Consider the following 19,199-nt stretch of genomic DNA (forward strand, 5'->3'; position numbering starts at 1 on the left):
ATTTAGAAAAGATAGTGATGCAAGAAGGGGTGGTGGGGTAGCTGTGTTAATCAGGAAAAACACAATAGAAGTAGCAAGAAAGGACATAACAGAATCGATATGGTTATACTACAGACCACCAAATTATGGAACTGGCGGGAGAAATATGTAGGCAAATCTATAGAACCTTACAGCACAGGAGGCGGCCATTCGGCCCATCATGCCTGTGCTAGCTCTTTGACACAGCTGTCCAATTTAGTCCCATACCCCAGCTTTTCCCCATAACCCTGCAAATTAGTCCTCTTCAAATACATACCCATATTTCCTTTTGAAAATTCCTAGCGAATCTGCTTCCACCACCCTTTCAGGTAGTGTGTTCCAGATCTTAACCACCCTCTGTGGAAAAGAATTCTCCTAATTTCCCCTCTAGTTCTTTTGCCAATTATTTTAAATCAATGACCTCTGGTTACTGACGCACTTGCCAGAGTAAACAGCAAACGGAGAAACCATCAAAACCCCTCATTATTTTGAATACCTCTATCAGGTCTCCCCTTAACCTTCTCTGCTGTAAGATCATCAATCCCAGCTTCTCCAGTCTCTCCACTTAATTGAAGTCCCTCATCTCTGGTATCATCCTGGTAAAACTCCTTTGTACCCTCTCCAAGGCCTTGGCATCCTTCTTAGTGTGGTGCCCAGAATTGTACACAGTACTCCAGCTGAGGCCTAACCAGTGATTTGTAAAGGTTTAGAATGACTTCCTTGTTTTTGTATTCAATGCCCCTAGTTCCAAAGCCAAGTATCCCACACGCTTTCTTAACAACCTTATCAACTTGCCTGGCCACCTTCAAAGATTTGTGAATATGCTCCCCCAGATCCCTCTGCTCTTGCACCCCCCTCAAAATAGTACCATTTAGATTATACTGTCTCCATGTTGTTCCTCCCAAAGTGCATTGCTTCATACTTACCTGCATTAAATTGAATTTGCCATGTGTCTGCCCATTTCACCAGTCTGTCTATGTCCTGAAGTTTGCTACTATCCTGCTTGCTTTTTACTACGTTGCCAAGTTTTGTATCATCTGCAAACTTTGAAATTGTACTCCCTATACTCAAGTCCAGGTCATTTACATATAACAAGAAAAGCAATGGTCCTAATACTGATCCCTGGGGGACCCCACTGTATACTTCTCTCCAGTCAGAGAAACATCCATTCACCACTACTGTCTGCCTCCTAGCCCTTAGCCAATTACATACCCAAGAAACCACTGTCCCTTTTATCCCATATCCTTCTATTTTCCGAAAAGGTCTATTATGTGGTACTTTATCAAATGCCTTTTGAAAGTCCATATATACATCTACTGCAGTACCTTCATCAGAGAACTCAATCAGGTTAGTCAGTCACTATTTGCCTTTAATAAATCTGTGCTGGCTGTCCCTTATTAACCAATGCTTCTCCAAGTGAGAATTAATTTTGTCCTTGACAATGGTCTGTAGTAATTTTCCCACCACTGACGTTAGAATGACCTGGCCTGTAGTTCCAGGTTTATTCCCCTCCCCTTTTTGAACGGGGTGTAACATTTGCAATCCTCCAGTCCTCTGGCACCACTCCCATATCCAAGGAGCATTGAAAGATTGTGGTCAGGGTTTCTGCTATCTGCACCCTTGCTTCCCTCAGCAACCTAGGATGCATTCCATCTGGACCGGATGACTTGTTAAGCTCGAGTGATGCCAACCTATTTAGTACCTCCTTTCAATCTATTTTTATTCTATCCAGTATCTCTACTCTCTCCTACGACAATAAATTCATCCTCTTTTGTGAAGACAGATGCAAAGTGCTCATTCAGTACCTCAGTCATGCCCTCTGCCTCCTCAAGAAGATTTCCTTCTTTGTCCCTAATCGGCCCCACCATTCATTTAACTATCCTTTTACTTTTTATATGTTTAAAAAAGATTTTTGAGTTCCCTTTTATGTTACCTGCTAATCTTTCTCATACTCTCTCTTTGCCCTGATATTCTTTTTCAATTCCCCATGCACTCTCTGTATTCTACCTGGTTTTCTATTGAATTCTGTTCCTGACATTTGTCATAAACCTTTTTCTGTTTTATTTTAACCTCCATTTCCTTTGTCATCCAGGGAGCTCTAGCATTGGATGCCCTATCTTTCCTCCTTATGGGAATATGCTTGGTTTGTATTTTATTCATTTCATACAATCATAATTATGGGTGATTTCAACTACTTCTAAATAAACTGGCAGGGGGAGGGAATGAAATGGGAGGGGGGAGGGGGTATGGAGGTTTTACATGGTGTACGAGACGCCTTTCTGACCCAATATGCAAAAAACCCAACAAGAGAGGAAGCAGTGCTACACCTAGTAATGGGGAAATTAACCAGAGCAGATAAGAGAAGTGTGGGAAAACACCAAGGGGGTAGTGATCACAATATAATAAGGTTCAGGATAATGATCTAGAGAGATATAGACATTACAAAGACCAAAGTAATAGATTGGAAAAAAGACAACTATGAGGATGGAGCTAAGGAAGGTAAACTGGAGAAAAACATTGACCGGCAGAATAACTGGGCAATATTTAAAGGAGATTGATATTGCACTAAAAAATAAGAAAATAGTCAAGAATGAGACACTATAAACAAATAGAGGTGAGAATAAAATTGAATCTAAAGAAAAAGGTGCATGCAAAGTACATAAAGGGGAATATGAGCAGCTTAGGAAAGATTTTTAAAAAACAATTAGGCAAAGAGGAAATATGAAATGAAAATATCAAAAAATATTTAAAAAGTAACACTATAGGCACATAAGTAACAAAATTAAGATAGGATAGGACTACTGAGGGATGAGCAAGATAAACTCACATGAGATAATACTGAAGTGGCAGTGATACTGAATAGATACTTTGCCTCAGTTTTCACTGAAGAGGCTGGCAAAGAGGAAATGACACAAGAAGTGAAGAGGAATATTACAACAGTTAAGATAGAAAGGATACTAGACAAAGCCCCAAGTCTGGATAGATTGCATCCACAGATATTCACAACTAGGGAGGGGTATCTAGATATAGAAATTCAATACAAAAGGGAATATTGCCAGAGGACTAGCAGAAAGCAAATATAATTCCTATCTTCAAAAACGGAGTCGGATCTAGTCCAAGGAACTGTTAGCTTAATATCAATGGTAGGAAAGATGCTAAATGATGAAACAAAACTTAGAGAGATGGAGAATATAACAAAAATACCATGAATTTCTAAAAGGAAGGTCATGTTTAACCAACCTTTTGAATTCTTTGAAGAAATAACAAAAAGAGTAGACAAGGGCAATGTAGTCGATGTGGTATACATAGACTTTCAAAAAGATGCCCCATAAGAGAATCATGACATAGGTCAGGGCATCTGGAGTCAGGAGCTCGGTAGCAGAATCGATTAAAGATGGCTACAAACCAGAAGGTGGGAGTTAAGGGAAGTTACTCAGACTGGCAGAAGTGGGGAGTGGTGTCCCACAGGGATCAGTGCTGGGACCACTGTTGCTAACCATATACATAAATAATTTGAACTCAGAAATTGGAGATATGGTGTTGAAATTTGCAGATACCAACTTGGGTGATACAAATAATATGGAGGACTACCAAAATACACCAAGACATAAACAGGATTGCAGACGGGGCAGATCAATGGCCAATGAAATTCAATAGAGAAAGGAAGAACTTGCATTTATATAGCTCCTTTCACAACCTCAGGACGTCCCAAACGTTTTACATCCAATGAAATACTTTTGAAGTGTAGTCACTGTTGTGATGTAGAAAATGCGGCAGCCAATTTGTGCACAGCAAGGTCCCACAAACAGCAATGTGATAATAACCAGATAATCTGTTCTAGTGATGTTGGTTAAGGGATAAATATTGGCCAGGACATCAGAGATAACTCCCCTGCTCTTCTTCAAACAGTGCAATTGGATCTTTAACATCCGCCTGAGAGGGCACATAGGAGCCTTGGTTTAACATCTCATCAGTAAGACCTCTACTACACTGAAGTGTCAGGCTACATTATGTGCTTAAGTCTCTGGACTGGTCTTGAACCCACAACCTTACCAACTGAGCCATGCAGACGTAACATATATAGTGAAGCGTGAGGTGGTTTATTGTGGTAGGAGGAATAAGGAGGCCATTTATTCCTTGGAAGGTAAGAAACTAAATGGGGTAGAGGAGCAAAGAGATCTGGGAATACAAATACATAAATCTCTAAAAATAGCAACACAAATTGATAAAGCCATAAAGAGTGCAAACAAAGTACTGTGGTTCATTTCTAGGGGAATAGATTACAAAAGCAAGGAGGTAATGGTGAATTTTATAGAACTTTGATTAGACCACACTTGGAGTAGTGTGCGCAGTTCTGGTCTCCACACTACAGAAAGGATATTGAAGTTCTGGAGAAAGTGCAGAAAAGATTCACAAAAATGTTACCAGAATTAAGGGATGTAACTATCAGGAAAGGTTGAGCAGGCTGGGACTCTTGTGTCTTTTATATGGACTTCCAGAACGCATTCGGCAAGGTTCCACATAAGAGACTGATAACAAAAATGAGAGTGCGTGGAATTGGAGGCAACCTATTAACATGGTCAGGAGGTAAGAAACAGAAGGTAGGGATCATAGGTATGTACTCAAATTGGCAGGATATGATTAGTGGTATCCGTCAGAGGTCTGTACTGGAGCCTCAGCTTTTCACTATATTTCCAAATGACTTGGATGAAGGAGTAGAGAGCCATATATTAAAATTTGCTGATGACACTAAGTTAGGTGGCACAGTAAATCATGTAGATGGGAGCAGAAAGTTGCAAAGGGACTTTGGTAGATTAAGTGAGTGGGCAAAACTGTGGCAGATGGAGTTCAACGTGGGAAAGTGTGAGGTCATCCACTTTGGACCTAAGAAAGATAGATCAGAGTATTTTCTAAATGGCGAGAAGCTAGGAACAATGGAGGAGCAGAGAGATTTAGGGGTCAAAGTACAGAAATCAGCCAAAGCTAGTGGATGGAAACAAAAAATAATTTAAAAGGCTAATGGAATGTTGGCCTTTATCCCAAGGGGGGTGGAAGTTATGTTACAGCTGTACAGAGTTCTGATTAGACCCCATCTGGAGCACTGCAGTCAGTTCTGGACACTGCACCTCAGGAAGGATATGTTGGCCTTGGAGGGGGTGCAGCGCAGATTCACCAGAATGATACTGGGGCTAAAAGGCTTAAAGTATGAGAACAGGTTGCATAGACTAGACTTATATTCCCTTGAATATAGAAGATTTAGCAGGGATCTAATTGAGGTGTTTAAGATGATTAAAGGATTTGATAGGGTAGATAGAGTAAAATTATTTCCTGTGGTGGGAGAGTCCAGAACAAGGGGGCATAACCTTAAAATTAGAGCTAGGCCGTTCAGGGGTGATGTCAGGAAGCACTTCTTCACACAGAGGGTAGTGGAAATCTGGAACTCTCTTCCCCAAAAAACTGTTGAGGTTGGGGATCAATTGAAAATTTCAAAATTGAGGTGGATAGATTTTTGTTAGGTAAGGGTATTAAGGGATATGGAATCAAGGTGGGTAGATGGAGTTAAGATACAGATCAACCATGATCTAATTGAATGGCGGAACAGGCTCGGGGTGGGGGGGTGGTGAATGGCCTACTCCTGTTCGTTTGTTCCTATGTCTGAAAAAGAGAAGACTTTTCTGATGGTAGCTGATGGAGGACTTTAAAATCATGAAGGGATTCGATAGGGTGGACATGGAGACACTGTTTCCACTTGTGGGTGAGTCCAGAACAAGGGGACATAAACATAAGATAGCCACTAACTGATCAAATAAAGAATTCAGGAGGAATTTCTTTACATAGAGAGTGGTGATAATGTGGAACTCGCTGCCACGTGGAGTGCTAAAGCAGATAGCAAAGATACATTTAAGGGGAGGCTTGATTCACATATGTCAGAGGGTACGGTAGCATAGTGGTTATGTTACTGGACTAGTAATCCAGAGGCTTGGACTAATAGTCTAGAGTCATGAGTTCAAATCCTGCTATGGCAGCTGGGGAATTTAAATTCAATTAATTAAATCAAATCTGGAATTAAAATACTAGTAACAGTAATGATGGCCATGAAACTACCAGATTGTCATAAAAACCCATCTGGTTCACTAATGTCCTTTAGGGAAGGAAACCTGCCGTCCTTACCTGGTCTGGCCTATATGTGACTCCAGCCCCACAGCAATGTGGTTGATTCTTAATTGCCCTCTGAAATGGCCTAGCAAGCCACTCAGTTGTAAAATCCACATAGGCTGAAGCAGCTCACTACCACCTTCTCAAGGGCAATTAGGGATGAGCAATAAATGCTGACCTTGCCAGCAACACCCACATCCCATGAACAAATAAAAAAAATGATGGAGAAGTGAAAGCAGGGATATGGGGGCAGGGTGGGAAGAGATAAGTAAAGTGAGAGGAGGCTTGTGTGGAACATAGGAACAGGAGTAGGCCATCTGGCCCCTTGAGCCTGCTCCACCATTCAATAAGATCGTGGCTGATCTTGACCTCAACTCCGCTTTCCCGCCTGATCCCCATATCCCTTGGTTCTACTTAGTGTCCAAAAATCTATCAATCTTAGTTTTGAATATACTCAACGACTGAGCATCCACAGCCCTCTGGGATAGAGATTTCCAAAGATTCACAACTCTCTGAGTGAAGAAATTTCTTCTCATCTCAGTCCTAAATGGCTGACACCTTATCCTGAGACTATGCCCCTTAGTTTTAGACTCTTCAGCCAGAGGAAATAGCCTCTCAGCATTTACCCTGTCAAGGCCTCTCAGAATCTTACATGTTTCAATGAGATCACTGCTCATTCTTCTAAACTCCAGAGAGTATAGGTCCATTCTACTCAACTTCTCCTCATAGAGCAACCCTCTCATCCCAGGAATCAATCTTTGTTGCACCGCCTCTAAGGCAAATATATCTTTCCTTAGGTAAGGAGATCAAAAGTATACTCAGTACTCCAAGTGTGGTCTCACCAAAGCCCTGTACAGGGCTTCAACCACTCCATGTGGCAGCAAGTTCCACATTATCACCACTCTCTTTGTAAAGAAATTCCTCCTAAATTCTTTATTTAAACCAATGGAGCAAGGCTTCCTTACTCTTGTACTCAAGAGTATAAACACTGACATATACCAGTTGGGCCGAATGGCCTGTTTCTGTGCTGCAGATTCTAAATGATTCAATTAACGTCCAACATCAAATTGAGATACAAGTACACAGCAGTAAGAAAAGTAAACCGGTTACTGTAAAAGCTATTGGGAGTCGAAGAACATGTTGATACCAAGTATTATGTCACACTGAAATTAGGTTGCATCATATAACATTTTGGATTAGGTACCAACTCAGCAGAATGTACTTCCTGCCCTATCTAATTGTTTTGCCATATCTGCACATGGGGACCACTAGTTCTAGCCTTAAAATGTGTAATTCTGGATATTTTTTCTCAATGCATTTTCCATGTGTCCATTTTCTAAGGATTTATTTTGCCAAGTGAGCATGAGCAGACATTGGTGGCAGGGACAGCTGTGGAGAGTCTGCGTCGGAGAGCGCACTACTCTCCAAGCTCCGCTCAGCTGGACGCAGTTGCTGAACCCCGGTGGGGGCCATCGTTGAGAAGGAGAATGATAGAGGTACGGCAACAACTTTGCAAGCTACTGGCAAAGGTGCCACGCACACTCTCCACAATAACGGCGAGGATGGAGGAGTCCAACTCCAACAGTAGTGGATTGTTGTCGCAGGTAATTGCGAGAATATCTGCCGTGGAGGGAGTGGCCGCCTCCGTGCAGTTTCAAGCACGGCTCTCAAACGAATCTATGCAGGCCGTGACCACGGCCGTGCAGGAGAAGCCACAGGGGATGCACCACGTAGAAGCGGGAGGAAGTTACTCAATTGTAATTCACCAAGGATACGCAGATGGATGTTTAAAAAAATATTATGTTGTGAAGTTTCTTTCTTTTATACCAGCACATAAAATTAATTGATTTGCACCTCTTACACATCCTGCCCATTATTGGGTCCTGAGTGCCAACTCGCCCTTTCATTTGCTTCATGATGAATGTCAATACATGATGGGACCCATTGGTCGGTTGTGCATTGGGTGTATGCGTGATTGAAGGACTGTTTTGTGCAAAGTTGGGGGGGGGAGGGGTGGTGGGGGTTGGTGGTGGTGGGAGTGGGCCGGTGTATTTCAAATTTTATTTTTCCCAGTCTGACTAACTAAGTGAACCTTTGAGATATGAGGGCATCCCGGGGACAGCAATGTACGCGGCTGGTCTGGTGATGGATACCCCATCTTCATATTGCTTGTCATCCTCATCCTCCTCTTCTTCAATGTTCTCGTCATCAGAAGATGATTGACGAGTGCCTTGGTCGTCCTCCACCTCTAATCCTCTCTGCTGCACGATGTTGTGCAGGATGTAGAACATCACTATGATTCTCGACAGCCTTGCTGGTGAGTACTGAAGGGCGCCTCCAGACTTACCCAGGCACCTGAAGCGCATCTTCAGCATTCCTATGGCTTGCTCAATGACACACCTGGTGTCATGAGCTAAGTATGCACGGGGTATCCCTTGTCTCCTATGAGTCAGCCCTTAAGTCTGTCTCCCGGTAGGAAGAGGTCTGGAATATTGGACTGCCGCAGTATTAAACCATCATGACAGCTGCCAGAGAATCTGGTGCACACCTGCATGAACCTCTTCTTGTGGTTGCACACCAACTGTGCATTGATGGAGTGAAACCTCTTTCGGTTGATTAAAAACTCCTGGTTCATGGTGGCGGTCCTTGGATTGCCACATGTGTTCAATTGATTGCACCCTGCACCGTTGGAAGCCAGCCAGAGAGGCGAAACTAACTGCCCACTCATTCTGGCTATTGTCGTTGAGGGGGAAGTTGACACAAATGGACGCCCTGGCAAATAACCCATCCATTACCTGCCTTATACGTTTATGTGCAGCCGATTGAGAGACCCTGAAGTTGTCTCCGGTGGCGCACTGGAAGGAGCCAGAGCAAAGAAATTGATTGCAATGGTGACTTTGACAGCGACGGGCAATGTGTGGCCACCAGGTCCAGCCGACAGCAGCTCTGCATGAAGGAGTGCGCAGATGTCTGTGATCACCTGCCGACTCAAACTGAGCCTGCGTAGGCACTGCTCTTCAGATAGGTCAAGAAAGCTCAGCCTCTGCCTGTAGACCCTCTCACGTGGGCAGCGCCTCCTGCGACCTTGGCTCCTCTGCTGCTCTCTTCTCTGCTGTTCTCCAGTCTGCTCTCCTCTCTGTTCTTCTCCACCCTGCCCTTCTCTCTGCTGTTCTCCAGATATGTGTTGTGCACCTCTCTCTTGTGCACCTGCAGATCCCAACACAATACAACGTCGCTGCCGTGGATGGTGATGTCCCATCGAATACATCCATGGCGCCCCCCATCCTGATCTTGTCCGTTTGAAAGCCTCCAAAGTTCTGAAAAAGCTGTACGATCACAACTCTCTGCCAAACTTTTGCCAGAAGGAGCTGAGGTACCAGCTGTCATCACTGAGCTTTTAATCATATCAGCCAATCATTGCTTTAAAGACCCCCATGTGCTGCGGCTCAATCTCACCTTTGTTTCACTGCCGAGTTTCCCGAGCCCCGGGAAAACCAGTGCTGGAGGCGTTAAATTCAAATCCTGTTGAATTCAATTTAAAATCGCCTCATTAATACCTGCTGATCATCTAAATGGCTGTGACAATAACCGACCCACCTGTCCTAATGATCGACCCACCTCCAGCGAGTAGGTTACTCACACACAGCCAAATGAGCCTCCATTAAACCCGGAAGTGGGCGCATTGGAGCCGGGTTGCAGTCACACTTCAAATTTCTACAATTTTTACTTCCCACCCGACCCCAATTCACCCGTTCTCGGGGGTTAAAATTCCCCCCATATGTCTCAGTTTATAAAGCCAAGGATCCCATATGCTTTTTTAACAGCTCTGCCACCTTCAAAGATGTATGCACATATACCCCCAGGTCTTTCTGTTCCTGCACCCCTTTTAAAATTGTACCATTTAGTTTATATCGCCTCTCCTCATTCTTCCTACCGAAATGCATCACTACCTACTTCTCTGCGTTAAATTGCATCAGCCATGTGTCTGCCCATTTCTGGAGTCTGGTACTATCCTCCTCACTGCTTATTACATTTCCAAATTTCGTGTCATCGGCAAACTTTGAAATTATACCCTCTATACCCAAGTCCAGGTCATTAATATATATCAAAAAGAGCAATGGTCCCAACACCAACTCCTGGGGAACATCACTGTACACTTCCCTCCAGCCTGAAAAACAACCTTTCACCACTACTCTCTGCTTTCTGTCCCTTAGCCAATTTTGTATCCACGCTGCCACTGTCCCTTTAATCCCATGGGTTTCAATTTTGCTAACAAATCTATTATGTAGTACTTTATCAATCGGCTTTTGAAAGTCCAAATACAACATCAACGGCACTACCCTCATCAACCCTCCCCGTTATTTTATCAAAGAACTCAATTAAGTTAGTCAAACATGATTTTCCTTTAACAAATCCATGCTGACTTTCATTTATTAACCCATTCTTTTCCAAGTGCTAATTAATTTTGTCCTGGATTATTGTCTGTAAAAGCTTCCCACCACCGATGTTAGGCTGACTGGCCTGTAATTGACGGGTTTATCCTTCTCCCCTTTTTTGAACAGGGGTGTAACATTTACAATCCTCCAGTCCTCCGGCATTGTCCCCACATCTAAGGAGGATTGGAAGATTGTGACCAGAACCTTTGCAATTTCCACCTTACTTCCCTCAGTAACCTAGGATGCATCCCATCTGGACCAGGTGACTTTTACTTTGAGTACCGCCAATCTTTTAAGTACCTCCTCTTTATCTATTTTTATCCTATTCAACATTGCTACTATTTCCTCCTTTACTGCTACAGTGACGGCATCCTCTTCTCTAGTGAAGATGGATGCGAAGTATTCATTTAGTGCCTCAGACATGTCCTCTTCCTTCACAAGAAGATCTCCTTTTTTGTCTCTAATCGGTCCCACGCTTCCTTTGACTACCCTCTTACTATTTATATGTTTATGAAAGACTTTTCGGTTCCCTTTTATGTTACGATATGAGTGACAATTAAACATTGGGTGTTATGTTTAATCTTCATCAACATATCTTCTACACACACACACACACACACACAAGGGCTGATTCCCCGAACAGGTGCTGCAGGTGAGCAATGGTGCTTTAAGGGAGCACTTGTCAGGAAATCACAGCCTTGCAATGCCTGATTTTCCATCCATTCAAATTGATTTCCCAATCGGGAGCTCTATGTATAATACACATTCATATACACACTGTGTAAATCTTCATTCATACCGGATCCTCACGATTATACACTATGTATAATCCACATTCATATACACTCTGTTTCAATCCTTATTCACACCTGGGCATAATTTTAACTAGGAGGCGGGTTCTCAGCGGGGGGGTCTATAATCAGGTGGGAGACCCGGAGAAAATAATCTTGCTCTTTCCACTGTGACTGTGACTCAATTGGAGCCACTTAACTCAGCTTCTGGGTTTCGCGTTCTCAAGCTGCGCAGCGGGCGGACTGCGCACCCGCATGATGCGTTTAAAGCCCACTATTTAAAGGGCCACTCCAGCAATGCATCTGGAAGGAGAAAGGAGGAAAAAATGGGTGGGGAACGTCGTGGAGCGAAGCACCTAGATTCTCCACCGCAGCCCTGGCGACATTGCTGGGAACAGTAAGAAGCAGGAGGGAGGTGCTGTACCCAGCAGATCGCAGCAAGAAACCTGGTTGTGTCACCAAGAAGGCGTGGCTGGAGGTGGCAGAAGAGCTGAGCAGCAGCAGCACGGTGCCCCGATCATGGCTTCAATGAAGAAAGAGGATTAATGAGGTTAGGAAAATTGAGTACAGTTACTGATTGACCTGCATTCCGTGGTGAACAGTACCCCCCTCACACTGCCCAGCGAAGCCTACTCCATCTCATCACTCCTCACACCCACTTTAGGCTCAGTCTTGACTCACCTTCACTTTCTGTGCACTTCTTCATCCCCCCTCCCCGCCACCATTTGTGCACCCACCTCTCCCACTCATCCCAATCCTGATCCAATGTGATCAATCTATCTGATGGCCACCCTCTGATGCATCTCATTCATTGTCATCCTCACCCAAAGCAATGCATCCATCGGGTGACCACATCACCCTCACTCACTCACACGTCCGTACATTCTCCCCTTGCAGGAGAAGAGAGCGACGACTGGAGGGGGGCATCCTCAAATCATGGCCCTCACAGAGGCGGAGGAGGAGGCCTTGGAGATAAGCCGGACAGTAGAGTTCCTGGCCGCTGGGGGTGCCGAGACTGGAACCCCGCAAACATCTGGTGACAGAACTTTAACATCCCTCACACACAACATGGATTGACATTATCAATGATTGATCTGTTGCACGCCTCAGTTTGCTCATCATAACATTACTTCTGCGATGATTATTAATATTGCTGTAAGTTCTCTTCCAGGTGCATCACGGACTGATGACGTGATCGAGGGCAATTCCTCAGAGGAGCTCCATGCCTCAGAGGGTGCACCGTCATATCTTAGCGAGCCATCCACCAGCGCAGATACTCACACCTCGATGGGTCCTATTAGACAGGTAGTTGGGTTGTCACCTGGTGAATCAACATACACAAGAGAGCACGAGCAGACACTGGTGGCAGGGGTGGCGGTGGAGAGTCCGTGTCAGTGGGCGCACTCCTCTCCAAGCTCTGCTCAGCTTGGCACAGATGTTGAACCTTGGGGGCCATCCTTGAGAAGGAAAATGATAGAGGTACAGGAGCAACTTTGCGAGGGAGCGGATAATGCGCCATGCACACTCACTACAATAGCGGAGAAGATGGAGGAGTCCAACTCCATCGCTGATGGATTGGCAGCGTGGATAAGTATGGGAATGTCTGCGGTGGAGAGAATGGCAGCCTCCATTGAGCTTCAAGCACGGTTCACAAATGAGTCCATTCAGGCCCTGGCAATGTCCGTATGGACTCAGGGCGCACTACATTCTGCTGCCTTAGACAGGCAGACAGATACATTAGCACTGGCCTTACATGTCCTCCAAACTGTTGTCCAGCAGGGTGGTAGGAGTGATGTGGCCCTGACCCAGGGGAGGGATGATGGCGAAAGAGGTTGTGGAAGTGGGGACGCCACTCAAAGCGCTCCCACGTCTCACCCGTTACCCCGCACTCAACTGGTACCCACAATGCTGCCTCCTCTCCAGAGTCTGCCCCTGAACAGGTGCAGGTGGAGCAGTCTTTGGAGGGGCCCTCAGGCTCCAAAACCCAGAGGCCATAGGCCGAAAGTATCTAAGCAGTCTGGGCATGAATCTGAGCAACCTGCCACTACCTCTGCCACAGGGAATGTACCACGTAGAAGTAGTAGGAAGAGAAAGTCAATGGTTTTGTAATCACCAAGGGTATGCACAAGGGTGTATGACAGACTGTCACGTTTTTCATTTCTATTTGATTCATGATAACATCACATTAAATGTTATGATTCTCACCACCACTGCCACGTCTTGCCCATTCTTGAGTCCTTTTTGTGAAAGCGCCCTTACATGTGGTTGCTCATGAAAGGTGAGTTGCTGCCACCCATTGGGTGTGTTTGCAATGGGTGTATGAGTCGTTGTATGACTGTTTTGTGCAACCTGATTTGCGGGGGGGTTTGTGGTTGTGGTGGTCATTACAGGTGGTCTGAGTACTTTGATGTAGTCACTTTGCAGATCTCCCTATGAGAATCTATCAAGTATGAGTGACTCCCTGGCATAACGAGCAGCCAGGTGAGACACTGCTCTGCCGATTGTTTGCCCATCGTCCTCCTCTTCCTCCTCCTCCTCCTCGTTTTCTTCTTCAATGTTGATGGCAGGTGCGGCTGCTTCTGGAGTGCATGGGACCTCTCTGTCGAGTGATGTTGTGCAGGACGCAGCACACAAGTATTATTCTGTACACCCACGCTGGCGAGTACTGAAGGGCTCCCCCAGATCAATCCAGGCACCAGAAGCACATCTTCAGCATTCCCATAGCTTGCTCTGTGGACAAACCTGGTGGCGTTGTAACTGTGGTTGTACCGCTGCTGTGCCTCGTTGATGGGATTCCTCACAAGTGTCATGAGCCACGCCTGCAGGGGGTAACCCTTGTCTCCAAGGACCCAGCCCTTAAATCTGTCTTGTGCGTGGAAGAGGGGCGGGATGTTGGATTCACGCAAATGAAGGAATCATGGCAGCTGCCCTGGAATTTTTTTTTATTCGTTCATGGGATGTGGACGTCGCTGGCAAGGCCAGCATTTATTGCCCATCCCTAATTACCTTTGAGAAGGTGGTGGTGAGCCGCTTTCATGAACTGCTACAGTCCGTGTGGTGAAGGTTCTCCCACAGTGCTGTTAGGTAGAGAGTTCCAGGATTTTGACCCAGCGACGATGAAGGAACAGCGATGTATTTCCAAGTCGGGATGGTGTGTGACTTGGAGGGGAACTTGCAGGTGGTGTTGTTCCCATGTACCTGCTGCTCTTGTCCTTCTAGGTGGTAGAGGTTGCGGGTTTGGGAGGTGCTGTCGAAGAAGCCTTGGCGAGTTGCTGCAGTGCATCTTGTGGGTGGTACACACTGCAGCCACTGTGCGCCGGTGGTGAAGTGAGTGAATGTTTAGGGTGGTGGGTGGGGTGCCAATCAAGCGGGCTGCTTATTCCAGGATGGTGTCGAGCTTCTTGAGTGTTGTTGGAGCTGCGCTCATCCAGGCAAGTGGAAAGTATTCCATCACACTCCTGACTTGTGCCTTGTAGATGGTGGAAAGGCTTTGGGGAGTCAGCAGGTGAGTCACTTGCCGCAGAATACCCAGCCTCTGACCTGCTCTTGTAGGCACAGTATTTATGTGGCTGGTCCAGTTAAGTTTCTGGTCAATGGTGACCCCCAGGATGTTGATGGTGGGGGATTCGGTGATGGTAATTCCGTTGAATGTCAAGGGGAGGTGGTTAGACTCTCTCTCGTTGGAGATGGTCATTGCCTGGCACTTGTCTGGCGCGAATGTTACTTGTCACTTATCAGCCCAAGCCTGGATGTTGTCCAGGTCTTGCTGCATGTGGGAACAGATTGCTCCATTATCTGAGGGGTTGCGAATGGAACTGAACACTGTGCAATCATCAGCAAACATCCCCATTTCTGACCTTATGATGGAGGGAAGGTCATTGATGAAGCAGCTGAAGATGGTTGGGCCGAGGACACTGCCCTGAGGAACTCCTGCAGCAATATCCTGGGGTGAGATGATTGGCCTCCAACAACCACTACCATCTTCCTTTGTGCTTACAAACCAGCTGTGCATTGACGGAGTGATATCCCTTTCTGTTGATGAACATTCGTGGCTCATGTGCAGATCCTCAGATTGCTACGTGTGTGCAATCAATTGCGCCCTGTACCTGTGGGAAGCCAGCTGGAGAGTGGAAACCCACTGGCCTCTCAGTCTAGCTGATGTTGTCGATGGGGAAGTTGACGTAGTCGGATGCCCTGGCAAACAAGCCAACCATGACCTGTCGTATACACTTATGGACAGATGACTTAGAGATCCTGGTGATGTTACCGGTGGCACCCTGGAAGGATCTGGAGGCGAAGAAGTTGAGGGCAGTGGTGACTTTAACTGCGACGGGCAATGCAATGCACCAGGCCCAGCCGGGAGCAGCTCTGCATGAAGGAGTGTGGAGATGCCTGCGACCACCTGGTGACTCACTCTGAGCCTGTGTAGGCAATGCTCCTCAGAGAGGTCCAGGATGCTCAGCCTCTGTCTGTAGACCCTCTCACGAGGGTAGTGCCTCCTGCGACGTTGGCTTTTCTGTTGTTCCCCTCTCTGCTCTTCTACAGGTCCCTGTGGCGCACCTCAGTCTTGTGAAGCTGCAACTCCCAGAACTGCACGTATTGCCTGGAGTGGAGGGTGATGTGCCTCCTCCTGAGATGTACTGCTGAATAAATCCATTGCACCACCACCCCCCACCCATCCTGATGGTGTCAGTTTGAGGGGGTCCAAAATGCAGGCAAATATGTCTGAACAGAAGAATTCTGAGTGTAAACAAAGAAATCTGAGTCTAAACACAAAGAACTCCCAGCCAAAGGCTGCTTGCCCTGCTGCAAAAACTCACCTTTAATCCCCACCTGTCAATCCCGGGTTTAAATGTCCAAACGGCTGCCGGCTGCAACTTGCCTCCATTTCCTGGTGTGTTTCAGAGGCCACGGGAAACACATTCAGGCAGAGTTAAAATCGTTTGTCTGCCTCAGTTCCCACAAATTGAGTTGATTTAAGTAGTTCAGCTATCTTAATTCCCCCTTTAAATGTCATCCTGCCGGTTTTAATTGCCGGTGGGGCTTTCAGGTTTCCGAAGTGCGCAAGCACCCAGATGCAGTGAAACTCATTTTTCGGCGTATTGAGGCCGGGACTCGTTCCCGCTCCCACCTTTTACAATTTTTACTGCCTCCCCCCGCCCCCCAACCCACCCGTTCTTCGGGGTTAAAATCGTGCCCCCGATCCCCGCCATTATAAACTCTGTATAATCCACATTCATATACACACTGTTTCAATCCTTATTCACACATGATTCAGTCAAAAGTTACAAAGCAGCAAAAAAAATGCAATGCAAGGGGCACCCTGGCCCTTGAAGTGGCTGCACTTTTTAAACTTCATTTTTAATGTTATTGCAGAGCCAATTCATCATTCTCTCCGAACAGTAACCAGCACTGGGATTCTTGTGGACTGCTCTGTTGTCTCTGGGCAGAGAGCAGCATGGGAGCTGGGTTCCTGCCAGCCTGTGTCACTTTTCACAGGGAGACTGATGCCTGGTTCTATAATTAGCCCCTTAATGTCGGGGCCCGATTGGAGTGGAGAACTCAGCAAATTTACATGAGCAAAGAGATTTGAGTGAGCATTAAGTCCTTTACAACAACAACTTGCATTTATATAGCGCCTTTAATGTAGTGAAACGTCCCAAGGCACTTCACAGGAGTGTTATCAGACAGAATTTGACACCGAACCAAGTAAAGAGATATTAGGACAGGTGACCAAAAGTTTGGTCAAAGAGGTAGTTTTTAAGGAGCGTCCTAAAGCAGGAGAGAGAGTTAGTGAGGCAGAGAGATTTAGGGAGGGAATTTCAGAGCTTAAGGTCTAGGTAGCTGACAACATGGCCACCAGTGGTGGGATGATTAAAATCGCGATTAAAATCCACATTCATATGCACACATCTTCATTCATTCCTGACCCCATATTAAACACTATAAATAATCCACATTCATGTACAGCCCCCATTACCATACTATGCTCAATCCTCATTTGTTTCTATGCCATATTTTCATGTAAAGTTAATGTTCTCATTAATTTCTATTAATGTAGGCAGATAATAAATCACCATCCTTCACTAAATGAACAATTATCAATGGTTTCTGGCCCACAGATTGATTAATCCTCAACTATTCTGCAAACCTGGTGCCTGATTAATGATTTAGGCGTATCTCAGTCTTGCCCAAATCAGCCCTCCCTGGAGACCAAGGCTCTCGAGTAATATTTCCTCAGATGTAATTGTACAACGTTGCTCCGTGTGCGCATCGATTAATTGGGACAAAACCCCAATATTGAAGAGTTTGCATATTAATGAGGGTGTCAAATATTTCTGGTTTGATGAAGAAGCAAAAGAAGTGACCATAGAACAGCGAGTCTTAAGTCTTGAACCTGAAGGGGCTGCCTCTTGCTGTAGGATCCAAAGACTTGTGTCAGATCCTGGCTGCAAAAGCAGAAGATGGCAAATCACACAAGGTCAAAGTGGTCTAATGAAGATCATAAGGCAGGACAGCTGCTGTAATGAGGAGCTATTTTGTGCACTATATTATTATCAGTGATTCATTCTGAGACCAAAGCCTGGAAACTACTATCAGTGATATTAGTGCAGCAGCACATCATGCTGATGTCACATTTCTTTGATTGCTATTTTAATAGAGGTTTTAAAAGGATAACTTCTACCTTAAAACAGCGGATGGAGAAATATCAGTCTAATATCACCAATAGTAATTTCTAGGCTCAAAAAAGTACCGTGGAATAGCAAGGAACAGGAGTCAAGAATCAATATGTTATTTTGCTAATAATAGATTACCACAAGATACATAATTCACCATTCTAGTAGCTTTCTGTCCAGGTTATTGGGGTATATTCTCTCAGATGAAGCAGTGAACACATCATAAAAATTTGACACCAAGCCACGTTAGGACAGGTGACCAAAAGCTTGGTCAAAAACATAGGTTTTAAGGATATAAAAAGACCACGCCAAAATGCTGGAAAACGTATCCAAATAAAGTGTCCAGAACCAATATTTACTGCGGGAGCTTGACCCAAAACATGGAAACACAAACACGATTGATGGTATACTCATTTCTACAGTTGCGACCACACTATCTGGGAAGGGATAACACCAGGTTAGGGTGACAAGCCATAAATAAGGAGTGTTACATGAGCTTCAAGTGTAATTGCAGATGTAGCGCAAATGCAAATCCCAAGATAGTTGAACGTAGCTTTAATTATTGTTGTGAAATGAAGGCATCTGTTAGTCCCACCACAGGAATAGCCTGGTAAGTCTTAGCTTGGAAAAAAGATACTGAAAGAAAAAAGCAAGACTTACATTTATATAGCGCCTTTCACGACCTCAGGACGTCCCAAAGTGCTTTGAAGAGTAGTAACTGTTGTGATGTAGGAAATGCTCCTTTTCAACGATGGCTAAAGGGAATATATAAAGTGGCTGCTGTATTTCAAAGCTAACTCTCTCCCCTCCCTCGTCGTCTGCTAAAGGTGGTAACAGATTTGGGTTCTCACTCCATATCACTGCCCAGTGAGCCCTGCTGGCATGTGCACATGTATGGGTGCTGGGGTAAAGGCAGTGTCAGGCTTGGTTGTCATGCCCTCTTCACAGTCGAATAGCCTGCTGACATTCGCTGTCTAGGCTCACTCATGAAGAATAGGCACCAGAGGAGTGCCGGAGGATTGCTGATGCCCCATGGAGCCGTATCCCAGCAGGGGTCTGTGCCATCAGAAGAGGAAAGGAGGAAATTGAAGGGGGGAAGGAGGAAAAAAAAAATCAACATT

At 45.3% G+C, this 19,199-nt stretch overlaps 1 long non-coding RNA gene across 1 annotated transcript in view; it reads right to left on the reverse strand.

The window, feature by feature from the left end:
• Nucleotides 1–18,932, reverse strand: part of LOC137344384 (uncharacterized) — a 47,621-nt gene extending 28,689 nt beyond the window's left edge. The window contains exon 1 of the long non-coding RNA XR_010968343.1: nucleotides 18,739–18,932. This is a non-coding gene — a long non-coding RNA (uncharacterized lncRNA). The remainder of the gene's footprint in view (nucleotides 1–18,738) is intronic.
• Between the last annotated feature and the right edge of the window lie 267 nt (nucleotides 18,933–19,199).

This window comes from Heptranchias perlo, chromosome 27 (genome assembly GCF_035084215.1).
Source record: "Heptranchias perlo isolate sHepPer1 chromosome 27, sHepPer1.hap1, whole genome shotgun sequence".
In the NCBI taxonomy this organism is placed as follows: Eukaryota; Metazoa; Chordata; class Chondrichthyes; order Hexanchiformes; family Hexanchidae; genus Heptranchias; species Heptranchias perlo.